Source organism: Magnolia sinica, chromosome 3, assembly GCF_029962835.1.
Source record: "Magnolia sinica isolate HGM2019 chromosome 3, MsV1, whole genome shotgun sequence".
Taxonomy (NCBI): Eukaryota; Viridiplantae; Streptophyta; class Magnoliopsida; order Magnoliales; family Magnoliaceae; genus Magnolia; species Magnolia sinica.
The window spans coordinates 59,541,782-59,561,554 of record NC_080575.1 but is presented as its reverse complement, the minus strand read 5'-3'; the positions used below and the strand labels follow the sequence as shown (position 1 = coordinate 59,561,554).

At 36.8% G+C, this 19,773-nt stretch overlaps 1 non-coding gene across 1 annotated transcript; it reads left to right on the top strand.

Annotated features, from left to right (window-relative positions):
- The first annotated feature begins 13,872 nt into the window (after nucleotides 1–13,872).
- LOC131241682 (small nucleolar RNA R71) lies at nucleotides 13,873–13,979 on the top strand. Its single transcript, XR_009169239.1, has one exon. It is a non-coding gene; the product is annotated as a small nucleolar RNA R71 (small nucleolar RNA).
- The last annotated feature ends 5,794 nt before the right edge of the window (nucleotides 13,980–19,773 follow it).

The window sequence follows — 19,773 nt, the reverse complement described above, 5'->3', positions numbered from 1 at the left end:
ATTTTTTGAAATGTTTATAGCATTAGAATTATTACAATATAATATCATTGATTCCCATGCAATTCCATAATCGCTTAACATACGTTTCATCCAAACAAGCTGAGTACATGCATTTCCAGCTGTGATGTATTCAACCTTAGCAGTAGTGAGTGATATAGAACTTTGCTTCTTGCTAAACCAAGAAACCAAACAATTTCCAATACAGAAACAACCACCACTAGTTGATTTCTTGTCATCAATATTACCAGCCCAATCAGCATCTGAGTACCCAGCCAGTTGAACACTAGTATCATATGGATAGTAGAGACCCAATTTAGCAGTACTTGCGACATATCGCATAATCCTCTTAACAATTGTTAAATGTGACTCTTTAGGATCAGACTGATATCTAGCGCAAATACCAACACCTAAAGTAATATCAGGTCTACTAGCAGTTAAATAAAGTAAACTGCCAATCATACTACGGAATAATTTAGGATCCACATTTTTACCTGTAGAGTCCTTTGAGAGTCTAAAAGTTGTACTCATAGGAGTATCAAAATTATTACCGTTCTTAAATCTGAACTTTTTGATTAAGTTCAGAGCAGATTTGGTTTGAGAAATAAAAATACCATCAGATTGTTGTTTCACTTGCAATCCTAGGAAATAATTCAATTCTCCAACCATGCTCATTTCAAAATTAGATGCCATTAAATCTGCAAACTCAACAGTCATGTTAGAACAGGTAGATCCATAAATAATATCATCAACATAGATCTGCACTATTAAGATGTGATCATTAAGTTTCTTAACAAAGAGAGTCTTATCTACACTTCCCATTTGAAAATCATGACTTAGTAAAAACTTGGTCAATTTCTCATACCATGCCGTGGGAGCTTGTTTTAAACCTTAGAGAGCCTTTTTAAGGCGATAAACATGATTAGTATTCTTAGGGTCTTCAAAACCCATTGGTTGTTTAACATATACTTCTTCATGTAGATCACCATTTAAGAAGGCACTCTTTACATCCATTTGATAAATTTTGAATTTTCTAAAGCAAACAATGGATATGAATAGTCTGATTGACTCAAGAAGAGCTACTGGGGCAAAGGTTTCATTATAATCAATACCCTCAATTTAAGTGTAACCTTGAATAACCAGTCTAGCCTTGTTTCGAATTATATTACCAAGTTTGTCAGACTTATTTTTGAAAATCCACTTAGTTCCTATAATATGTTTATCTTTAGGTCTAGGAACAAGATACCAAACATCATTTCTCACAAATTGGTTAAGCTCTTCTTACATCGCAACAATCTAGGTTTCATCAGTAAGAGCTTCTTTTACATTTGCTAGTTCAATCTAGGATGTAAAACATACGTAATTACATGTCTTCTAGTCATCTATGAGTGTGTACACCAGTGAGAGGGTTTCTAAGAATCTGAGTGGTTGGATGATCTTTAACAGTCCTCAGTTCAGAGTTAGTTTGATTTGATGAAGTATCTGGTTTGTCAATTAAAAGAACTTCATCATTATCTGAACTTGGGGCAGGTGTATTCAAGTGATCGTTTATGACCACATTAATAGATTCTTGAATAACACTGGTCCTTTTGTTTAGTACACGATATGCACAACTGTTTAAAGAATATCCTAAAAAGATCCCTTCATCACTTTTAGTGTCAAACTTTCCCAGATTTTCACGATCACGTAAAATATAGCACTTACTGCCAAAAACTCAAAAGTATTTGATAGTAGGCTTCTTATCAAACCACAGTTCATAAGCAGATTTATTATTTGACTTATATAAACTCGGTTGATAGTATATCATGCAGTATTTACGGCTTCAGCCCAAAGATTTAGGGAGCTTCATATTATTTAACATTACATTAGTCATTTCTTGAAGCACTCTATTTTTTCTTTCAATAATTCCATTTTGTTATGGAGTTTTAGGTGCAAAGAATTCATGTAATATCCCCTGATCGCTACAGAATTTCTCAAAACTGCTATTCTCAAACTCAGATCCATGATCACTACGGATTTTACTGACTTGAGAACCTTTTTCATTTTGGATCTGTTTGATAATCCTTTTTACTTCATCAAGGGTTTCTGATTTATCACTTAGGAAGGCTACCCAAGTGAATCTGGTAAAATCATCCACGATTACTAATATCCTCACACAGGGGATATCAACGTTCACTATGAAAATAGTTTCTCAGGTTCACCTAAAACCTTCACAATTGTGTCTTTCAAATGGGCTTACACAATTCAAAAAACCTCACTTCTGAGTTTTCTGGCATTCCTCAGATAACCAATACAATGAGATTTTTCTGGCTCAATCTCAAAAGAAACCAATACAATAAAAGATTTACACAAATGTAAAATACTTGGATTTCTCCTTTTATAGCAGCCTGGTAGAACCAATCGGAGTAGAAGTTTGAATGCGAAAGTTCAACGTCCAATACCACTTTAAAATGGTTCTAAGTTCTAATTAATTTTAAATTAAATCCAATTAGAGCTAGCTCTATTTGATTTTGATTCCAAGAAGTGGAATATCCCAATTCCTCTTTCAAATTAGATTGGAATGTAGAAACAAAATCAAATAAGAAAAAGCTAATAAAAGAGAATATTAAATATGCACAATTAGCTTAAGAATGAACACAGACTTATCTTAGAGTGATGCCTTGATTTTACTTGAATTGAGTTATAAAACTCTAAAATTCGTGTTCTATTTATAATTGCAGAAATCGCATCTACGACTGGTCTTGAGGACACTACGACTGGTCGTAGACCAAACAAATTTTTGAAATTTTAAGCGTGATCGAATAAAACTATTTCACGACTGGTCGTAGGGTGTCCACGACTGGTCGTGAGCCCTCCACAACTAGTTGTGAGCATCCTACGACTGGTTGTGAGGCACCTGATTTGATCGTTGTAGTTTGTGTCGAAGGTGCACGACTGGTCCTAGAACGAGTCGACATTGTTCCTACGACCGGTCGAGCAGTCTCTAGGACTGGTCATAGCTTAACCAAAAAATTCTAAAAAATTGCAACAACTTAGGACCGGTCTAGGAATTTCTTGGACTGGTCAAGCCAAAGCTAGGACTAGTCGAATAGAGTTCAGGACTAGTCTTAGAATAGACCAAACATCTATAAAATGATTCAATTTGAATTATGTATACAAAATGACCTACCCTAAGGTTAATCTAAGGTCAATCATACCTTGAAAGTGAGGTATGAACATTGAGACTTCATTTCTTCAGATGATAGTTGACTTTTGAAGATTGTGAAGCTTGAGATCTTTCTACTTGATGTAACCTTGAGCTTGAGATCTTTTAGAGCTTGAATTACACTTCATCTTGCATTGTACACTAACTTCAGTCTTTGAACAAGATCACTTCTTTCGTTGTATCTTGTACTTGCATTTCTTGAAATGGTTTGAAGTAGTTCTTTGTTCTTGACTTGAAGCAAAGTGTTTAGAGAGGTGATGTAATGTCTTAAACATATATACCTATGAGCTACACAAGACATAGATTAAGGTTTTAACACTACAAAATTTGACAACCAAAGGAGCAGGAAATCATAGCACTTACATTAATTGTACTAAAATTGTCATAATACAATAATATAAAATCTTGGGCAAATCCATAATTACTTAACATTCTCTTCAGCATGCATTACCAGCTGCTTTATACTCAGCCACAGCTGTGGAAAGTGATACGGAACTCTGTTTCTCACTATGCCATGAAACTAGACAGTTCCCGACATAAAAACATCCACCACTGGTAGACTAGCGGTCATCAATATTACCAGTCCAATCAGCATTCGAATAACTGGCTAATTGAACATTAGTATCATGAGGATACTAAAGACCAAGTTTGGCTGAACTTTCGACATATCTCAAAACGCGCTTTACAACAATCTAGTGGGACTCTTTAGGGTCCGATTGATTTCTAGCACAGATTCCTACACTGAAAGCAATATCAGGTCGGCTTGCAGTTAAATATAATAAACTACTTATCATACTGCGATACAACTTAGGATCTACACTTTTGCCTGTCGAATCCTTAGAGAGTTTAAGTGTCACACTCATAGGAGTATCGAAATTTTTATTGCTCTCAAAGTTAAATTTTTTAACTAAATTTAGAGTGTATTTGGTTTGAGAGATAAAGAACCCATCAGGAAGCTATTTTACTTGCAACCCTAAGAAATAGTTCAGTTCTCCAACCATGCTCATTTCAAATTTGGACTTCATTAAATCTGTAAATTCAACAGCCATGTCAGAACAGGTAGATCCATAGATAATGTCATCAACATAAAAATGTACTATCAGTATGTGATCATTGCGTTTCTTGACAAACAATGTCTTATCAACACTTCCCATTATAAAGTTATGACTTAATAAAAACTTAGTCAATTTCTCATACCATGCCCTGGGAGCTTGTTTCAATCCATAGAGTGCCTTTTTCAGGCGATAAACATGATCAGTATGCGTAGGGTCTTCAAAACCCTTAGGCTATTCAACATATACTTTCTCATGTAAATCACCATTCAAGAATACACTCTTAGTATCCAATTGATAGATTTTGAACTTTTTATAATAAGCAATGGATATAAACAGTCTGATAGATTCAAGATGAGCTAATGGGGCAAAGGTTTCATCATAATCAATGCCTTCTATCCGAGTGTACCCTTGTACAACCAGTCTAACCTTGTTTCTTATAATATTACCAAGTTCATCAGACTTATTTTTAAAGATCCATTTAGTTCCAATAATGTGTTTATTATTTGTTCTATGAACTAAATACCATAAATCATTCCTTACGAATTGATTAAGTTCATCTTGCATAACAAAAATCCAGTTTTCATTAGCAAGGGCTTCTTTTACATTGGCCGGCTCAATTTGGGATGTGAAACACACATAATTATAAATGTTTTCTAATTGTCTACGAGTGTGTACACCAGTGAGAGGATTCTCAAGAATTTGATCAGTTGGATGATCTTTAACTTACCATTGTTCAGTGTCATTTTGACTAGATGAAGAGTCTGGTTTATCAAATAAAGGAACTTCATCATCTTCTGAACTTGAGACAGGTGTATTCAAGTGATCATCTATAACCATATTAATGGATTCTTGAATAACACCGGTCCTCTTGTTGAGAACATGATAGGTTCGACTATTTACAACATATCCTAGGAAAATACCCTCGTCACTTTTAATGTCAAATTTTCCTAGATTTTTCCGGTCACGTAGAATGTAACACTTGCTGCTAAAAACTCGAAAGTATTTAACAGTAGGCTTCTTGTTGAACAATAGTTCATATGCAGTCTTATTATTAGACTTTCTCGTATAAACATGATTAGTGATATAACACACCGTGTTCACAGCTTCAGCCCAAAGATTTTTAGGAAGTTTTATACTATTTAACATTACATTGGCCATTTCTTGAAGTACTCTATTTTTCCTTTCAACTACACCATTTTGTTGAGGTGTCTTGGGTACAGAATACTCATGCGATATTTCATGATCGCTACAGAACTTCTCAAAACTGCTATTATCGAACTCGAAACCATAATTACTACGAATTTTGGTGACATGTGATTCCTTTTCAGTTTGGATATGCTTGAGTATCATTTTCACTTCATCGAGAGGTCTCATATTTCTCTCTCATGAAAACTGCCCATGTATATCTGGTAAAATCATCTACAATTACCAGAATATACTTCTTACCTCCTTGACTCTCCATTTTAGTTGGTCCAATGAGATCCATGTGGAGGAGAATAAATTATATCCATTTTCTTTAACTTGGGTAGACCTCTTATTACTTCACTTTTACTCAGTCTATAAAGATTACGACAGTGTACATGTTCTAGGCGTTTATGCCATAGTTCGGTCTCATCGGTTTGGACCATGTAACATGATAATTTAGACGAGCTTGAATCACTGACTATGTAGCAATTCTTAGATGTTCTATGACCAGTTAATATCACAGAACCATTTTCATTAGAAATCTCACACCCTTGGTTGGTGAATTTGACACTATGTTTGTTATCACAAATTTGAGAAATGCTTAAGAGATTATGCTTAAGACCCTCTACAAACAACACATTCTCAAATGAAGGAAGATTAAAGAGTTGAACCATACCTTGGCCAATAATCTTGCAGTTGCTACCATCACCAAATGTGACTAAGCCATCAGACATATCTTTTAAGATTGGTGAACAAATCTTTATCACCTGTCATGTGTCTAGAGCAACCATTGTCTAGGTACCACTTTGATTGACTCGAAGCCTTGAAAGTGGTGTGCGCAACCAAACAAGCAACCTTAGGAACCCATTTCATTACTGTTTTGGGTTTTGGAGTATAGTTGGTCTTTCTATGATTGTAGTTATTGTATATTCTACTATTCAAGTTAGATTTTAAAAGCTCCTTAAGTAGATTCACAATTTTCTCAGCTAAGGGGTTATGATTCTGATATCTATGGTTGATATGGTTGTTTTTAGGTTTCATAGCTTGAAAAGTTTTAAAATTTTTATAATTATTTTGATTCACACTTTTCCCTTTTGAGTTAGAGGACTCCCCTTTAACAAATTTAGGAGGAGGAGTCTTATATTTAGGAGGGGTATAGCCCAGACCAGATTGATCGCCACATTTTCTTGATCCGGTTAGTAATCTTTCTAGTTTAGGATCACCCTGGGCATACCTCCAAGTATCCTTCATACTCAAGAGAGAAGAGACTTCTAGTTTTAGTTTTTCATTTTCAGATTTTAGGTTTTCAATTTGGGAAGTTTTGAAGTCTAAATCACATTTAGCTTTTTCAAAACAATCTGAAAAATGTGATTTTTCTAAGACTAGATTATCAAAATTTTCTTTTAATTTTAAAAACTTTTCTTTTTGAAGTTTTAATTTTACAACTATCATACAACTTTCCCTGTATAAGGCATCATAGGTATCTTATAAATCTTCATCATTTTTAGGATCACTTCTCAGATTTTCTTCACTAGTTGAATCACAACTATCCGAGAAAGTGAATTTAACTAGAGTCATTAAGGCTTTGACCTCATTAGTAGACTCAAGTTTAGAATCATCTAACTCAAAAGAGGCTTCAGAGCAATACGATTCATCCCATGTGACTAACATGCCTTTCTTTTTAGATTTGTCCCTCTTTGGACATTTGTTTGCCAGATGCCTGTATTCATGGCAGTTGAAATATTGACTGTCTTTAATAGATTTCTAGTTTTTAGATCTAGTTCTTTTCTTTTCTGAAGGTTTTTGAAAATCTACCCTATTTTTACTTTTAAAAATCTTATAAAACTTCTTGGCTAATAATGCCATATCATCTTCAAAGTTTTCATAATTAGAAATTTTAACATTATTTTGAGAAATATTTTTAGAAGTTTTAGAAGACTTAAGGGCGATGGACTTACCTTTAGGAGCTTTAAAGTTTAACTTGTATGTTTGTAAAGAACCAACCAGTTCTTCAACCCTTATATTATCTATATCACAAAGTTCCTGAATGGCAGTGACCTTTGAATTGAACCTTTCAGGTAATAAGCGTAGTATTTTTGTACCGACTTTGCTTTCTAGGATACTATCTCCAAGACCCCACGTAGATTTGACTATGTCATTTAATTTAGTATAGAAGTTCATGAAATTTTCACTTTCTTCCATACATATCTCCTCAAACCGAGTGGTGAGGATTTGAAGTTTAGATTTCTTGACAATAGTTGTACCCTCGTGTGTCATTTCTAGAATGTCCCAGGCTTGCTTTGTAGAATCGCAAGATATAATTCTTTTAAATTCATCTGGTGATAGTGCGCAAGTAATTGCATTTAAAGCCTTTGCATTGGCACTACTCTCATTTTTCTGAAGTGTGGTCCAAGAAAAATAAGGTATAACTTTCTTAGATTTGGTTCCATCAATGCCTAGAACTTCAGCGGTAGGAGGGGTCCATCTAGTCACTGTGGCTTGCCACACGCTCTCATTTATGGACCTTAAAAAGATCCTCATTATGGCTTTCTAATAGGCATAATTGGAGCCATCAAAAGATGGAGGCCTAGTGATTGAGAGGCTTTCAAAATTTGACATCTTATAAGCTCAGATTAATTAGCATAGAAATTAATCCAAATAAAAAGAAGCTATTAGGCTCTCATACCACTTCAAAATGTCGAGTTACATGTCCTACAAGGGGGGGGGGGGGGTGAATAGGACGATGCTAAAATAAAAATTAAATGCGGAATTTAAAACAAGATAGCGCAATCAAATAATACATAAGCACAAGTAAATAGTAACCTCCAATATACTAGTATTGAGAGGTTGATACAAACTTAGTTCTACGGACAACCTAACACCAAAAACCAAAGGCTTATGGCAGGACAACCTTACTAAAACGTTTGTAAGTATCAAAAACCCAAACCAATAAAGAGGCAAAGGAAATGACAAATAAAATAAACTAAGTTATTAAAGCATTCCCACAAGTGCATAAAATAATTTACACCATTCACCAGAGATGCTTAAAGAAAATTACAACATTCACACACATAAGCACATACAATCATCCACCACAACATTAGGAATTATAGTGGTTCACTTGTGTGTACACCAACCGTTAGAAAACAGCCACACAACTACTCCACTCCTAATATCCACTCCCTCGGGATATTGGCGTTCACTGTGAAAAATGTTTTCCAAGGTTTACCTAAAAACCTTTAGAATTGTGTCTTTGAATGGGCTTACACAATTCCAAAAACCCCACACTCTGAGATTTCCTGGATTACCTCAGACAAACCAAAAAGAGATTTTTCTGGCACAACCTTAAAAACCAAAAAGGATATATAAAATGTAAATGTACTTATTTAGAAATTCTCCTTTGAAGAAGCCCGGTAGAACTGATCCGATGTAGACGAAGATGTTCAATGTCCAGTCTCACAGATGAAAGGGTTGTAGTTCTAAATGATTTTTAATTAAATCAACCTGGGCTAGCTTGATTTGATTTTGATCTCAAGAAAGGGAAAAAATCAAATCCCTTCTTAAAATAAGATTGGAATAATGATCTCAAAATCAAATAACAAAAGCTAATTAAAGAGAATATTAAATGAGTACAATATAGCTTTAAAATATCACAAACTTATCTCTCAAAGTGGTGTCTTGATTTTACTTTTATGAATTAATAAACTTTGAAATTCATGCTCTAATTATAGGTGAAAATACTGTTCACTCGACTGGTCTAAGGGTTGGTTCGACTGGTCGAAGGACCAACAAAATTTTAAATTTTATGGTGCGATAAGACAAGACCGTTACTCGACTGGTTGAGTGGCATGCTTGACTAGTCGAGCACTGCACTCGACTAGTCGAGTGGGACCCAGAAATGTTGCTGGACTTTAAGTCGAGCCTACATGACCGGTCGAGTACTGTTCAATCGACTAGTAGAGCAGTCTCTAGGACTGGTCAAGAGCCTAATAGAAAATTTTGAAAAATAACAACAAACCTTGGACTGGTTGAGAAAACTCTTAGACTGGTCGAGCCAATACTTGGACTAGTTGAATAAGGTCTAAGACTAGTTAAAAGAAAAAAAAACTTATAAACAAATGAAATGACCCATAAAGAATATGCAATGAATATGACATTATCTAGGGTCAATCTAGGGTCATTCAAACTTATTTGTGAGTAGGAACAAATGAAACATCATTCGCTTCCGAATCTTGATATCTTGTGATACTTGAAGCTTGAGTCACGCTTGTGTTCTTAAGTCTTTGACGTGTAGTAGTTGAACTTCAAACTTAAACTTAAGTTCTTGAATTTGATCTTGAAACCATGAACTTCAACACGCTTCACTTCAACTTGAAAATGTAATCTAGTTTGATGAAGATCCACAGAACTTAAAAATGTATGAACCTGATCACTTCAACTCAAAGCATGATGCAAGTATTAAATGGTTTGGCACAATAAAATTTGATAATACAACGGGTGCTAGGTTTACACAATAGCATTTACAGAATCGCTTCGACCTATTTAGTGGCATAGTATACAGTGAGTAAAATATATAAATTTCTAAAACATTGGGGGAATAGTCCTATGAAATCAATGCCCCAGCAATCAAATGCTTCAATGATCAAAATGGGGTTCAGAGGCATCATATTTCGATGGGATAATGCTCCCAACTTCTGACAACACTCACAAGCTTTACAAAACTCATGAGTGTCCCTGAAAATAGTGGGCCAGTAAAAGCCACACTGCAGAATCTTGGTCATGGTCTTTTTTACAGAGAAATGACCACCACAGGCCTGATAGTGACAGAAAGAGATGACACTTTGATGTTCATTGTCTGGCACACATCTCCTTAAGATTTGGTCTGGGCAATATTTAAACAAATATGGATCATCCCAGAAGAACTTACAAACCACGACGAAGAATTTTTTTCTTATCTTGCGCAGTTCAATGTGTCAACGTGAAACCTGTGGCAAGATAATTAGCAATATTAGCAAACCAAGGTGAATGGGAGACTTTGAACAAGTGTTCGTCAGGGAACATGTCATTTATGTGTGTTGTCTCAAGGGAATCAGAGAGATCAAGGTAGAAAATATGGTCAGTCACTACGTTCTCTACTCTCTTTTTTATCTTTTATTTCCAAATCAAATTCTTGGAGTAGAAGGATCCATCTTATTAGGCAAGGCTTAACATCATTCTTAGAAAGAAGATACTTGAGTGCTGCATGATCTGTGTAAATGACGATCTTGGATCCGATCAAGTAAGACCTAAATTTGTCTAAAGCAAACACTACGGTTAAGAGTTCCTTTTCTGTAGTCTAGTAGTTCGCTTAGGCAGAATTTAGAGTTCTACTTGTGTAATGAATAACGTAGGGCTTCTTTTCTTTTCTTTGGCCTAAAATTGGCCTAAGAGCATAGTCAGACGTGTAGCACATAAATTCAAAAGGAAGGCTCCAGTCGGGTGGCTGTATGATAAGTGCAGTGGTTAACATGCCCTTGAGCTTAGTAAAAGCTCCCTGGCATTGCTCAGTCCACTCGTATGGTGCATCCTTTTGAAGTAGATTGCATAAAGGATGAGAGAGGTGACTAAAGTCCTTTATGAATCTCCTGTAAAAACCAGCGTGTCCTAGGAAGGATCGCACGTCTCTTATGTTCTTGGGTGGAGGTCTACCTCAATTCCCTTGGACGAGATGTTGTGTCCAAGGACAATTCCCTTTCGAGCCATGAAGTGGCACTTCTCCAAATTCAATACCAAGTTCTTTTCCACACATCGCTTTAGCACATTTTTTAAATTATCCAAGCATTTGCATAAGGATGGACCAAAGATCGAGAAGTCATCCATGAAGACCTCTAAATATTGCCCCACCATATCAAAGAAAATACTCAACATGCATTGCTGAAAAGTGGCGGGGGCATTACATAGCCCGAATGGCATTATTTGGTAAGTAAAGGTGTCATAAGGACATGTAAATGTAGTCTTTTCCTGATCTTCAAGGGCTATCTCTATCTGATTGTACCCTGAATAACCGTCAAGGAAGCAATAGTAAGAGTGACCAGCTAGCCTTTCTAAAAATTGATCGATAAAGGGTAAATGAAAGTGGTTATTCCTCGTGATGGTATTCAACTTTATATATAGTCAATCACATTCTCCAACTAGTACTGATCCTAGTTAGCACGAGTTTATTATTAGCATTGGCTACGATGGTGATTCTGGACTTCTTAGGAACCACCTGAGTTAGACTCACCCATTGGCTATCAGATATAGGGTATATGATACCCACATCCAATAGCTTAAGAACCTCGGCCTTCACTACTTCCTTCATATTTAGATTTACTCTACGTTGTGGTTGTCGCGAGGTCTTCGCATTATCCTCAAGATGAATGCAGTGAGTACAAATCAAAGAATCAATTCCCTTGAGGTCCGCAATCGACCATCCAACGGCTCCCTCATGCTCCATGAGAGTAGAAATGAGCACATTCTCTTGTTCTTGCTTAACGTGGGAAGAAATCACCATCGGATATGTCCCATCTTGACCTAAGTAGACATATTTTAAATCAGAGGGCAAAGGTTTTAAGTCAAGCTTCGGTGCCTTGAGGTTAGACAGTAGAGACAGTACATTAGTTTGGGGTAATTCTTCAAATTGTGGCCTCCATCGGTTAACTTCAAGTACTAGCACGGTATCAAGCATGACCCCCATCTCCTTAATCACATCTTCATCAAAATCATGGGAGTGGGTCAGGCACGTCTCTAGAGGGTCAGAGGATAAGGTCAAAAGTGTTTTATCTTCCATGAAAGACTCAATCATGTTAATGTCGTGAAAATCGTCATCATCCTCTAATTGTTTGCCCGTATTGAAAAAGATATTTAATTTCAATTTCATATTCCCAAAAGACATACTCATGACTCCATTCTTATAATCAATGATTGCATTTGATGTGGCAAGGAATGGACGACTAAGAATCACAAGAATTTGAGTGCTCATGTTACTGATGGGTTGTGTATCCAAGACGATAAAATCTACTGAGTAGTAGAATTTGTCAACCTGGACCAATACATCCTTAATTACTCCTCTAGGTACACAAACTGAGTGATCAGCAAGTTGTAATGTGGTTATGGTAGGTTTTAATTCAACCAAACCTAACTGTTTGTAGACTGAGTAAGGAATTAGATTCCGCCCGCTCCTAAGTCAAGAAGTGCATGCTCAATTCAATAGTTCCCAATTACACAAGGCATGGTTGGTCTACCGAGATCTTTGTATTTATGTGGCACATCTTTCTTTAGGATGACACTCACTTTTTTAGTTAAAAAGATTTTCTTTTAAATATTTTATCGTCTTTTGGTTGTATAAAAGTCTTTTAGAAATTTGGCATATGAAGGTATTTATTTTACGACATCAAGTAGAGGAATATTGACCTTCACTTGTTTCAACACCTCTAGAATGTCCTGAGAGTTAGAGAGAGGTTTTGGTGCAACCAACCATTGGGGAAATGGAGCAATCGGCTTCCCTTGAGGTTCCAGTTCTAATTCTTGTAGGCCATGGCTAGATCTATCACTGTTGTCCTCTTCTGAGTCCTTAGGCTTTTCAGCCCTAACCAGAATGGTTTTGTCAATGGTCTTCCCACTCCTAAGAGTGGTGACAGATTTAGCTTGCTCCATCTGATTTGAAGAGCTTAGGTCACTAACTTCATATCGTGGTTTTAAATTAGGAAGAGGTTGAGCTGGAAGGCTCTCCTTGTTCTCAATCACACTTTTAGTCTCAAGTCCTTGTATGGCCTTTGTGAGGTCTTGAAAGACTTGTAGCATACCCTGATTAAAATGCTCTTGATTTTGAAGATGCTTTAAAACTGGATCCTCCTGAGGTTTTCCTTGATGTGGAATTTGGTTAGGAAATCCTTGAGGTGTAACAGTTTGCCCGTTTCTCCAACTAAAGTTTGGATGATTTCTCTAGCTGGGATTGTACGTATTAGAGGTGGGCCCACTGAAAGGTCTTTGGTAAGTACTCACGACATTAGATTGCTCATTTTGTACCTCTTGAAAAGCAGATATTGTTAGGCAATTTTCAGTTGTGTGAATGCTGCAACCACAAATACCGCAAACAATTTCCTTACCCTTATCCTTCTTTAATTCCATGGCCTCGAGTTTTCTGGTGAGATAAGCCACTTTAGCATTGATATCATCGTCCTCTTTTATGAGATACATTCCACCCCTCTCTTTGGATTGAGTCGGCCTAGACATGTTGCTTGATTTTGGGGAGATGTCCCATGATTGTGTGTTTTCAGCAAGCTTATTAAAATAATCCCACACATCATTGACACTTTTATTCATAAATTCCCCATTACACATTGTCTCGACTAATTGCACATGGGTGATGTCAGTCCATCATAAAAAAAGTTCGTGATGCGCCACATTTCAAAACTGTGTTGTGGGCATGAACTGACAAGATCCTTGAACCGCTCCCAACATTGGAAGAATGTTTCATCTTTCTTTTAGGCGAAGTTCATGATCAACTTTCTAAGGGTGTTCGTCTTATGGTATGGAAAAATTTTCTTTATGAACTCCCTTGTCATGTCATTCCATCTACCAATAGATTGACGACGTGGTGAATGCAACTACGTCTTAGCTTTCTCTTTCAAATAAAAAGGAAAGAGTTTCAACCTGACCTTGTCGTCAGACACGTTAGGAAATTATAGAGTGGCTATGATTTCATCAAACTCTCTCAAGTGTAGATATGGATTTTCAGATTTAAGCCCATGAAAATTTGGAAGGAGTTAGATCACCCCTGGCTTGATATCCATGTCCCATATTTTCTGAAAAAACCATGCATAAAGGTGTACTCACCCCTGCCACTTGTAAATAGTCTCGTAAAGTACGAGGCGGGGGTGGTTGATGCACCTCCTTCTCATCTTGGGCTTCCTTAACCCGAGGTTGAGGTTGTCTTCACGGTTCATTGACTGGTTGATTTACAGTCATAACCTTAATTAACTCTGAGGATCTCAAGTGGTGTCTAATCCTGCAATGGATAGATAATCCCTCAACCAATCCTCTTTCACTCAAGAGACGTAGAGTGCTGTCACGGACCCACTTGGGTATGAAATACTCTTAGCCCTCAATTTCAGATTTTAACCTAAACCTAAAAGAACGAAAGGAAATAGAAATATAGAAATAGAGAGAGAGAGTGAGAGAGGGAATTAGAAAGAAGTTGCCAAATTAGAAGTTCCTAAATTAAGATCCTGCAAAACAAAACAAAACAAGTCAGTTTCTTTTAAAAAAATAAAAATTCTAAAAGTTGAAAGTTTCTAAAAACAAATTAGGAACGTAAACTAATTTTTAAAAAGGAAAGTTTCTAAAAATAGAAAATTAGAAAGTTTCCAAAAAGAGAAAAGGAAAGTTCTTAAACCTAGAATTAGAAAGTAGATCTAAAAAAGTTTCTAAAAAAAGTTAGTTTCTAAAAAAAATTAGGGAAGTTTCTTAACCTAGAAATAGAAAGCTAAGTTAGTTTCTAAAATAATTCAGAAAACCCTAATCCCAAAAATAGAAACTAGAAAAACCCTAATCTTAACCTAATTCCAAAACTAGCTATTCTTAGAAAAATGCAACCGTTAGTCCCTGGCAACAGCGTCAAAAACTTGTTCACAACCCCAACTATAGGGTCACGATGTAGTAATAATCTCGGTAAGACCAAGGTCGAATCCATAGGGACTAATCTTGTGAGTATTCTAAAAGCAATTAGAAGTAGAACTAGAAAAAGATATAAAACTAATTCTGAAGTGATTGAGAGAGTAATTGTAATTAAAGCGATTAAAACTAAGATTTCAAAGGTGGGAACTAGGGTTTCCAAGGATCCACTTGTGGAGATCAGGGAAATCTATTACTTGATTTAAGGACACAATTGAAATTAAAGTTCTATCTTATCCAGTTGGAAGATATAGCAATTAAGATCAATCTGAACTTCCTTTAACTTAATTCTCAAAAGAGGAGAATTATAATAATTGGCAGGGATTCCATCACCAAACCATGCCTATGAGACAATGGCAAACAACAGGATTTACCAATCTTATAATCTCTAAACATGCAAAGAAGATACTTAAAGCTATTGCAGATCTACTGTAATTTGAGTCATAATAAACCATTAAAAACTGAAAGTATTCCTTAAATATCAAACTAGAATCAAAATAAGTCCATCACAAACATGAATCAAAGCAATAAAAACATCCCATCACGCTACAAGCTTCACCTTTTAGCCCTACCTAAGAGGTTTAGCCAACTATAGACATAATTGAACTAGAATCTATTAAGAAAAACATAAAAACAACTAAGGAAAAGGAAGAAAAACTCTTGGCAATGGCTTCTACACGCTTTTGCTCCACTCCTCAAACCCTAGATGATGCCTAGGGACGTCCTAGGCACTCCTATATGTAGAAACCGCCTCAAATTTACACAGTTTCCCAAAATAGACTTCACTTTACGTAATTGCACAGAATACCTTGAGTTTTAGAATATGCTTCTTCAGGACACTTTCAGGAATATGTTTGTTTTCAGGACAATTTTAGGATTCCTTTTCTTCACTTCAAATATTTGATTATCTTCATTCCTCACTTGGTTTTCTTGAATCTTTAGCATGTGAATTCTTCAATCTTAGCCATCTAAGATCTATCTCTTGCCTTGGTGATTCTTGAGCATCAAAGCCATGCTTTTAGCACCCTTTTTAATCCATGTTCTTAAATTCACCTTACAACACAAACATGATTAAAATAGAACATTAAGCATTATCATGTTTATAAAACCAAGTAATAGATGGGGTCTAATATGCAAGATTTGACCCTCAACACTCTTCAGCTAGGCGTGGTCGAACCTCTTCTCACCCGACCATGTCGACGGGAGTCAGGCCTATTATTGTCTTCGGCACTAGGTGACCAATGGCATCTACCTAGTCTTGACGATGAGGATCGAGGGTACCACTTGAGGTTTAAGAAATTTTACCCAATGGCTGGGACCCAGTATAAGAAACCCAAATTTTCAGTGTCCACAAATACCAACCACGATGCCGCTGTGGTAGTCTCATCAATATAACCATAATGTTACTATGGTGTTTAATCCATCTCATGAGGATGCTATGAAAAATGCAATGATAATCCATAAGCACACTATGCAATATAATTGCACTCAAGCAATGCTATGTATGTAAGCCATATATGCATACGAGGTAACCCTAATACCAATCGGGCTCCTCTACCAACCACATCTGATCTGCAATCTCATCGTGAAAAGGGTATACATGTAATATCAGCATTGGCATAAACATAAATTACAATATAGTATCAAGTGAGCTTTAGGGACTTCAACCTAGGGACCGTGTCCGATATATTCGCTTAGCGACTTCAACGTAGGGACTAAGCCCGTAGTCTCTCAGACCAGATAACATCCACACATACTTCATCATGTGCACCCCGCACCAACATCCTCTACCACATACTCCATCATGTGCACCACGCACCAACATCCACTATCACATACTCCATCATGTGCACCCCACACCAACATCTTCTACCACATGCATATGATCTCCGCATGATCAAACTACACACACCATGCACTCCTCATCCATGATGTATGTACATGTATGCGTGCGTGTGGATGCAATATGCACAAATATCATCAGACCAATCAAAATGATCACGGTACCAACATGGAAAAATAATATTCTAATGCGCACTCTCCTTCATGATCATGGGGCTACGTGAGTGTCCACACTTCCACGTCACAAGTGTGCACCAACCACACAATAACACAATTAGGATCAATCCATCACTCGGCACCAATCGCATGACCAAAATCTCATACAGTGTCACCACAACAAACTGTATATCAAACAGGTTCAAGGAATACGCACATAACATAACATGTATCAAATCCACATATAACGATCCAAGCATTTGAACATAAGTTAGCATTATAACACACAATCATTGCATCAAGCTACATGTATCACATCACACAATCACCGCACACATGTCATCACCACATTCATAATTCAATTTCAATCCAACATCTCAACAAGTCTAGCTATCGTCTCAAGTGGACTAAAGCCCAGTTCATTACCACACTGGAATGGGCCGGTTAGTGGGTCACTACATCCTAATCTTATGGCTTGTTTTGTGGTCCATTTGATTACCACAAACGGTTCATTCGAGGACTCAATCATAATTCATTCACAAGGCCCAAATGGGACTTGGCATACATACATCACAAGGAGTCTCATGCACTTACCAAGAAGCCCAAACATAGGCCCAATATGCACTTCTCATGGAGTCTTATGTTCTCAAAAAGAGGAAGTAAACTATGGGCCTGACAGGTTTACCACTAATGGGCCCATAAGGTGTCCACCCTAGGTGGGCTTTAAGGCTAATAGGCCTACCACTCTAACTTCATTGTGAACATATTAGTGAAGTCCACGAATTAAGTCCAATACTATTAATAAGATGGGTCCAACAATCAATTTGACACACATCCTAAGTTCACATACCTAAGAGATTACATCATCGGCATAGTCCACAAGTCTGGAGTGACCACACAATTCTCATATGCCCACATGGTCCTGTGGCCACTCCATTATCAGAAGTCCATATGGTTGAGTGGCCACACAAATGTCACTCTACTTGCCACAATAAAGGATTTAAGGTTAGATGGTTACTTATTTTTACTACACCATAGCTCGTATAATGGGGCAACCACTTTATTAAACTTTCTAATGATCAGGCGGTCAGTACCACAATTTCACATAGATTAGTACATATACGATAACTATCATGATCTAGTGTACATATTTCAAAATATCCAAACATAATTGAACAATCATAATCCTACACACGAATACAAGGCTACACTAATTATGGTAAGTCTTAGGCAACAACCGCCTCACACTTCACACGACTAATAATCCTGGTTTAGTGTCACATGATGAATGGACTAAGGGCCACATATAGTTTAGCGGTCCTTACTTCCATCTTATTAATGAGCATAATATACGGTCCATAATTATGTCATGCTATACCAAATTGAGGTCCACTTTTTCTTCAAGTTGTACATGCATCATAATTCACATGACTTAGAAAATCCACATGTACAATTTGATTGTACATGATTCAAGTGGCCATGCCTATGCTCATAAGCATGTGGTTGAGTCATTGTATGGCCATCAATGCTACTTGATTTCATATGGTTAGGTGGCCTTGTGTGTATTTCACATTCATATAGTTAGATGACTACATATACTTCACCATTGCCTATGATTAGGTGGCCATACATACATCAAATACGCACATGATTAATGGGCCAAACAGGTATATCACACCCTCACACCACTAGAGTCTATGTATTTGTTATAATTGAACATGTATAAGGGTTTAAACACAACTCACATGATCTTATTACTTGGGGCCACACTCCAACCAAAGTGCCAAGTGGTCAAGGGTTGTCCACTCATTACATAATTATCTCATCTAGGGCAGTAACCCAATCCCACATGATTTAGGGTAGATAGCACATCACATGATCATGTGGTGGTAGACCACTCATGCCGCACAATTTCATGTGATTTAAGACATCATATACATTACAAGTTCATATGGCTTAGAGGCTGCCCGAGCATCACTGGATTTCATGGTTATGGATCGTAAGTTCACATGTTATTAATCACCTAAGCACCACATAATCATAGGATTTGGGCTATGCATTCATCATAGTTGTATCAATTTCAGGCTTTCCACGCATTACATAGTCACATATTTGTACACCATCAATATATAACAATTTTAACAAAGATCCAGACCATTCAAATATCACATTTACAAACAATCCAATTTGTATAATTAATGGGCTACTAATCCATCACGCCTACACATAGACACATACATGTAGGGTGGATTCAATGCCAACGAGTAGTATGGATAAGATGTATACACCGAGATGGATCTCGCCATGCACTAGAATGGTACATTCTCATGGCAAGGTGGCCCAAGAGTTTGGGTGGTAAAATATATAACAGTGGGTCTTGTACCGCCCAATCTATCGAGATGAACGTTGTGGTTAAATACGTATGTCAGCTGGGTCACATGGACTAGTGGGTCCACCACTCAAGTAGGATATCAAATCAACATCAAGATGAGCAGTAAGAAGGCTTTAACAATGGGTGCAACCCACTACTTGCAACAGTGGGGCCCACCAAGATGGATGGATGGTGGATGGATCCCATAATCACATTGGGTCTCTAAATCTAGGGATCCATGCTAAATTGGTATGGAGAAATGAAGGAAC